Source organism: Amia ocellicauda, chromosome 4 (genome assembly GCF_036373705.1).
Source record: "Amia ocellicauda isolate fAmiCal2 chromosome 4, fAmiCal2.hap1, whole genome shotgun sequence".
NCBI classification, from domain to species: Eukaryota; Metazoa; Chordata; class Actinopteri; order Amiiformes; family Amiidae; genus Amia; species Amia ocellicauda.
This window is the reverse complement of record NC_089853.1, coordinates 27,125,226-27,132,982: the sequence shown is the minus strand read 5'-3', so window position 1 is coordinate 27,132,982 and position 7,757 is coordinate 27,125,226. Positions and strand designations below refer to the sequence as shown.

The 7,757-nt window shown below is 36.3% G+C and overlaps 1 protein-coding gene across 1 annotated transcript in view; it reads left to right on the top strand.

Moving 5' to 3' along the window:
* The first annotated feature begins 5,459 nt into the window (after positions 1-5,459).
* Positions 5,460-7,757, top strand: part of lingo1a (leucine rich repeat and Ig domain containing 1a) — a 34,879-nt gene continuing 32,581 nt past the window's right edge. The window contains exon 1 of the mRNA XM_066701694.1: positions 5,460-5,820. The gene's annotated coding sequence lies outside the window, so the exon portion shown is untranslated. The remainder of the gene's footprint in view (positions 5,821-7,757) is intronic.

Below are 7,757 nucleotides of genomic sequence, written 5' to 3'. Positions count from 1 at the left end.
TCTGGGATCCAATTTCTCTCCCCTCCTATATACCTACCCACCCATCTGGTCACTCAAGGAGCTATTATATTACACTGATGTATGCTGTATTTACACTTTGGTCCGTACACATACATTTTATATTGCACTTTCATGATGTCAGTTGTTTTTTCTGTCAGTCAAGGTTTTCACCGGGAAAAAAAATGTCTCAGAGTAAACAAAGAAAAGGAAGACTGTCCTACTTCCTTACGAAAGACAGTGGCAGTGATAGTTGAGCTCTTAGAAGCATTATGATTAATACATTAACCAAAAACATTTTCAATTTCCTCTTAAATCTGTGCAATATGAAACTAACAAGACTGCCATATTATGTATTTAAATATTTCATCCATTTACTAAACCAGCCAAGGTTTTCTTTTTGTGGAATTCAATTGAAACTTGGTAAGAAAATATCATAATAATTTGGTGAATACAGCATTTACCTCAAGAATAAATAAATAAACATAATGAGGCATAATGTAATGAAAGTACTTTTACAGAGATACATTTTTAATAGATATATACTATTTACAATTTAATTAGTACATGAGACAGCACTTTAGAAAGCCCTAATTTATTGTGTGTTTTAATATGGGTGCATACATGTTTCAGAACAGTCTTTATAAAATGATAACCTTTTTCCACAGTCATATAGGAGATTGCTTGGATTTCATTATAAGTGATTTACTAAAACACCATCAGCTGTCAATGGACTTTAATCTGTGTGACCTTCAGTTTTGCTGTTTATGATGTCCCAAAAAAAACCTGGTTAGTTGTTATTCTCTTAGTGTTCAAAACAGGCGCACACAGCCATCCGCCTGCCGATGGAAAATAAAGTGATGAGATCTGATTCGGCCCTGATTAGATGTGTTCTGCTGCAAACACAGGCAAGCAACAACTTTTGGTTTCCTGACCTGCTGTCATAAACCTATTGTTTCTACAATGAATTGGGGAACTACAGCAAGGATTGGATTCCACTGCACAATGCTGCGAGGAAAAGACCATTGTTACATGGAAGTATGTTTGTGGCTTATTTGGTGCAGTGGTTGTAATAGTCCCTGCTCTGGGAACACATTGTCAGGTTGGTTGAGAGTTAAGTGAAAATGAAATAGCGGCATCAGATTGGACAACAAGCCATGCCAGCTAAACATAGCAATAAAGATACAACTTGTCACGTTTTGCTGTGTCTACAACCTTACTAGAGCTGGGGTTTGGGTTTTGAAGTTTAAAAAGCCGGAAAAAAGAGACACCTGATTGAGCTATCAAAGACATTAAAGGTCACCGCCTTTGAAAGGCTATCCCCAAAGTGATTCTGGCAAGCCGCTATAAAGGAGAAATACAGTGACACTGACACAGTGTTCCCTCAGATACTGTAGATATTGTTCTCATACATTTCCAAGCTTGAAGTAAATGGCATCAAATGATCAACAATTCTGTGTATTTGGGTCAGTCAATATAATTAACTGAAAACTAGATGACCCAGATAAAGAAAATAGCCTTATGAGCGAGGGTGCTTTTGAAAGATTGAGTATGGTTCCACAGTGGAAATGTCCTTGTCCCCTAGAAGTCTTCAACCAATCTATGCTTAGTAACACTGATTTAAAAAGGACCTATATATATATATATATATATATATATATATATATATATATATATATATACCGGGGATCTCAAGCAGGGATTTAGGAAACCGAGAGGCTAGGTTACGGTGCAAAGTGAGGTTTATTATATGCAGTGCGCTATTCTCAAACAAAAAGACACAGAAATGTAAACAAAACCCTAGCTCCTTGTTGAGCCTAAACTAAACACAGTAAACAAATCCCTAACTACACGTAACTAATCAAACCACAAACACAACAAACAGCAATCAATCCAATCCTTAAACCATAGTCCTCATAAAGTGCATGCACACAGTTCGTATTCAGTAGTCAATCCCTCTCTCAATACTCAGTAATGACACATTCTTCAACTCCTTTCCCTGGCTCTCCTCCTGCCTCTCCACACCAGGAAGCGGATCGCTCCCTGATTTATCGAGGGGGGAGCCAGTAATCGAGCCGCAGCGCATCAGCACTGCATCACTATATAAAAATGTGTCATGGAATGATTCATGCCTAGAATAACAAAAATGGAAACAATTTAATTAATGGGTTAGATTGCAATAGCAGCTTATTACTTAATTGCAACTGGGTTGAAACCACTTTCAAGCCCAGCCTCATAGCAAGAAAATGATCAGTGTTGCACCAAGGGAAAATTGGTATAGAATCTAATAGATAAAAGGTTAAGACAAGAAGAAGTTTCTTGAAGAGATACAGTAGGCAATGCAAAAGGTTTTGAATTCAACTTTTTAGATAACATTTTCAAAGCTATTAATTTCTATACGTCTATAGATTGCATGGATTCACAATTTATGCTCTTTTGGGATTAACTACAAAATCCAGGTCAGATATGACTGTCACAGCTTTACATTTTTCAGTTTGAACATACACGGTGAAGACGAGACCTTACAAATGTGTCCTTGTATAAAACAAACTATTTTTCATGGAGCATTTAATTAAAATTGAATAATTGTGACCTGAATTCTAGATGCCCCAAGACATCCTATTCATTATCATATTAACTTCTCTACTGTAGAGTTCTTCAGTCTTGAACAAGTTGCGGTTTACCATCACAGGAAGGCATGTGCACATCAGCAAACATGTAGTCAATGGTTGGATAGGCCTCACTTGCCCAAGACTTCCAGTACTACCTGTATTAAATTCCAGTGACCTATTCTGTTACCCAACACACAAACAGGCATGTGCTTATCCTCACTGCAGCTGTGGCCTTTTCTCATTATATTTCCATCACCATCCCATTCATTTTAATAAGATGGCATTCGATTTCACTACCTACTTGACAACTATTGGAAGCCCAGAAAATGAGCAAAATTGGAGGAAGGATAAACAATTTAAGACTGGCTTTCGAAATAAAACCTACTTGTACATGATGGCCACTGGCTTCCCAAAGGCCTTCATTCTGTAAAGTGTTCTCTCTCTTTCCTTCTTGTGCTATGTAGCTGCGGGAGTTATTGGCTTGACTGCACAATTAGGTTTGTACAATGCACTGCACTCGAAGCGAAGACATTCATGCACAGTGGTTTGACACCCCAGCTATTACTTCCAGTTACTTAGCAAATCACTGTTAGAATTGCTTTCCCTTTAAGGCAGAGCCTCCTGTACATATATTAGTGAAATGTATTGCTGATGGTAGATGGAATTCCAATGTAATGCCAGAGGAAGGATCATTGTTTATGTGAAGCTTATGTGATGATTTTGCAACTGTGATGAAGGTACACTGCATACAGTAATGCAACACAGATTATATTAAAGAGATTTTAATGTGTTCAAATATGATTACAATTCTTGAAAAATGAAATATCCATTATTATCAAATTAGGCTTTACCACCCTAAAGGTGTAAAATGTGCTGTGTCTGCCTGCCTGGCCCATTATGTAATAGTACTACTTGTTACTGGAATGTAAAAATGTGGACACACGAACAATCTTAAACTGATTTTTACGTGTAATTTCTATTAAGGCTCACGGGCCTATTGAGTAACAACCCCAACTCTTAATTTAGTCTTCCTGGAAGTATTACTTGATGTTGAATATTGAAACCACAGTGAAATGTTAAGAGATTAACTGGACAGGAGTGTGGAAAAAGAGAAAGAAGCAGAAGTGTCCCCAGGGAGCTGGTAAATCCAAAACAATGAATGATACAGTGCAAGAGTTGTGTAAGTTGTGCAGAATACCTAGAATATGTGCAGTCATGATAGCAGAAATTGAGGGAACATTTGAATGGATTCAAATGAATGAATTGAACATTTTTGCTGAATAATGGCAGGAAAAATAAACATATTGCATTGTATGTCATGAATGTTATACAATCTTCACTTGTATTTATTTTACTTTTTGCTGTATTTCAGTAAGAGTGTCCAAATTGATATATATATATATATATATATATATATATATATATATATAGCTGCTGGATTTAAAAGTTGAGTACCTTTTGTCTCCTATAAATACCAGAGACAAAAAGAAAATAACAATATGAAATTAACAAAACTATTTAGGACTCAAGGTTAAAACATTTTGAGATCTGCCTGGTAACATTTCATAGATCATACTGCAGCCCACAGTGCCATCATGTCTTCAAATAAGGGTACTGCTGCTATCATCTCCAAGGGAAATTATTTAGATAGGGCTTTACTTACACACTGTGTAAGCAAGCAACCAAGTAGGCTTGAAGGTTATTCAGTTCAGATGCAGACTTCAAACACACAACCATGCACACAGACATACACAGCTATACACCAAAGACTCTTTGAAATAGATTGTTCTTAATTGATCTGTGTGGTCCCTTTTGGTAGTTCTACATCTGTGCTTACAGACTGGTCACCAGATGTCAAATGTTTTCATACTTAAATGCTTTCAGACTACAATATGTATTTTCTTTGATATTTGGATGACTAACCAGTTCATGGCACAATCAGTTTCATTCTTGCATATCCCCTGCGAATGATCTATTATTATAAAAACCGCAAGAATTGTTCTTTTAATATTGTTTCTGCATGCTGTTTAATTCAAAAACCCTGAGGTTAACCATGAATGTTATTGTCTTCTGAGATGATTTGGAGGGTGTCATGTGGATTAATGATTACCAAATTATGGTGATTTTATTAATCATCCATTGTTGATATAAATTATTCAAAACTAATCACAGTAAAAATAATCTCAGTAATATAATGATATTATAAGCAAAAAAGCTTTTGTATTGCAATCCCAAATACATGTGTTGTAGCTAATTGTTACATTTAGCCCATAAGAGCAAAATAACAATGCCCTATGATACAACTGTAGCCTATTTGTAAACTACAAGGAACATAATTGTTGCATTTGCTCTCAGTTGTAGGACAGCCATGTTTTCTCTACCAACGAAGAAAACATGTATTTAAATGGCAAGATTCTGAGAAATCCCTCTCTAGTTGCTGAATTTTCAATATTAGTATAATTCTATATCTATTTAGAAAATAAAGACTTGACATGCACATGCCCAGTTACATGGGAATGAAAGGCATATTACAGACAAGAGCTACCCTGTCTCAATAAAATTAAAGATGAAAATGTTTTCAGGATAACAGTCAACATTAAATTAGGTTTTACTTTTATACATTGGGGATATTGCTGTATGTAGGAATCATGTCAGTCCTGAAAAAATCCGAGCGACAAACATACATATGTAGCCTAAATATGATGCATACTACACACGCATATAGACGCTAGTGTACAAATAAATGTATGAAGCACATCCTTTTCTTGGTTTCCTCAGCCTCCTCCCTCCCTCCCTCCCTCCACCCCTCTCTGTCGAGCAAGCTGCTGGGAGCAGGCAGACACACAATAACCTTGCGAGGGGCTCTTTGCAGTGCAGACTGGAGTGGGCTGGGGGAGCGGTGTGGATGTATATGAGTGTGTAGGCAGCAAACCAGTGCCGCGTAAAAGCATCTCCAATAGCGCAGAGCACCTGGGCGCAAGAAGAGCGCACAATCTTAGGGCGCAATGACCGGACAGACTAACGCCAGTCGCTCTCTGTGTTGATCCGCTTTAGGCATCTTAGTCGGAGGAATTTGAGAAAAAAGTGAATTCACCCACAGAAAAAACTGAAAGCAATGGACTTGAGCTAGTGGATTCCTATGTGTCCTATGTTTCTGCACTGGGAGTAGCCGTTGGGCGAGTTGCGTGAGGATGCTTGGAAGCAGCTGTAGGTGAGTCAATGCTAAAGGCTGGAATTCGCACCAAAGTAACATATTTTAAGAAAAGGATTTTTGCCTAATGCATCTTTGTTACTTCATGCAACCTTGATACAAATGAATAGCCACCCAGGTAACAATGTAACGTTGCACTAGCTGTAGTAGTACCGTTATAGAAATGGTGTGGCAAGAATACCGTTGTTGCAACGATAATGTGTAGAGTTGTGTGCGGTGTCACAACGTTGTGTGTTACTAGGCATGGGATGAAATGTAAAACTATGTGAGTGATTAGTCCTTTCCCCAAAGCACCGCAGCGATATTGCCAAAGAGCGCACTTAGAAATAAGCTGTACAATTCCGTCCCTTTTTGTTACGGAAATAATAATGTGCTTTTCAGGGAATTGTCCTGTAAGGCTCAATACTATTGTGTAATGGGTTATCATGATGAAACTTAAAAATGAGAAATACAGTGTGTTATTTAATTATTAGTATTATTATAAGTATGGCAGGTTTTGATGAACATGCAATAATATGTACGGTCATTTAAAATCGTTTTAACTTCAATGAATAATGAAGAAACCATATACATGTATGCATTATTGTGTTGTAGATAAATCATTAACACACGTTCAAGTACACAGTGTTTTGAGTGTGTCCGTGCGCCCTCTTCAGGTACAAATACTGAAATTATAATTAAATTGTATTTTCCTTGCCCAAAATCCAAATATACAAATTCAATATATATATATATATATATATATATATATATATTTGTCAGTAGTTCTGTTGTATTGAACAATATTAAAATGAAATAATATATTGTATGCAGTTTCATTGTCCCATTTTATATTCCTACATATTTTCAATGGATCAAATAACAATTTACACTAGTAATCTGTGTTTTGTTTGTGTGTTTTTTATCCTTCAAGCAATATCCAATAAGCCATAACCAACATATTTACCTCTGAGAAAGCGTGTGTGTGTGTGTGTGTGTGTGTGTGTGTGTATATATATATATATATATATATATATATATATATATATATATATATATATATATATATATATATATTTTAAGTTTAATTTTATGGGGAATTTGCATGAAGGGCTTGGTGTTTCAGCGAAAATGAGAAGACAAGCGCAGAGAATAGCGATTTCTTGTGATCCTCTGGGGATTTTTTTATTCATTTTTTTGTTAATATGTAGCCAATAATGGAAAGATTTTAGTGAAAACAGATACATATTTGGTGTAAAATATTAGCCACTCTGCTTTGTTTTTGCAACTGCAAAGGGGTGTCATCTGAATGGGTATTGTAATCAGATCCTTGGACATGACTTGGCATGTGTCAATATTTATTAATTCTATAAGAAGAACAGTATGCATCTATCAATGCCACTCTCTTGATCTTTCTATGTCTCTCTTTGTCTGTCTATCCATCTATCCTATCTGTCCTTATCTAATTGTTGAGAGATAAACCTGTTTTAGATTCCCATGGAAAATGTAATAGTTTCACATTTTTAATGTGTCCTATTTGTTTTGCTCACAGATTACCTGATTAGTTAAATAAATAACTAAATATAAATGATAAAACATGTTTATTGGGGCAGCTTTTTGTGTGCCAGTGGCTTCTAGGTTCTACCCAATGTCAACCCACCATCAAGTAATAGGTGTGTCATTTGCGGTTTAAGGATGTGTCAAAGTTTTGATGGACTCTCAGTCTAATGTAGTTGTTATGCATTTTCATTAAATGTGTGAATACTGTAAAAAGGTTTTTGTGCTGGGCCACAACTCTTCTGTGGACATTAAGATTACACAATGAATGCATGAATTAGCTGTGAAGTTACGCCATCCAGTGCCCAAAAAGCAACAAGGAATCCTGACCTGAACTAAGCTGGAGTTAAACTTCCCCTAGTCTGTATCTAAAACCAACGCGAATAGGATCAGGAAATCTC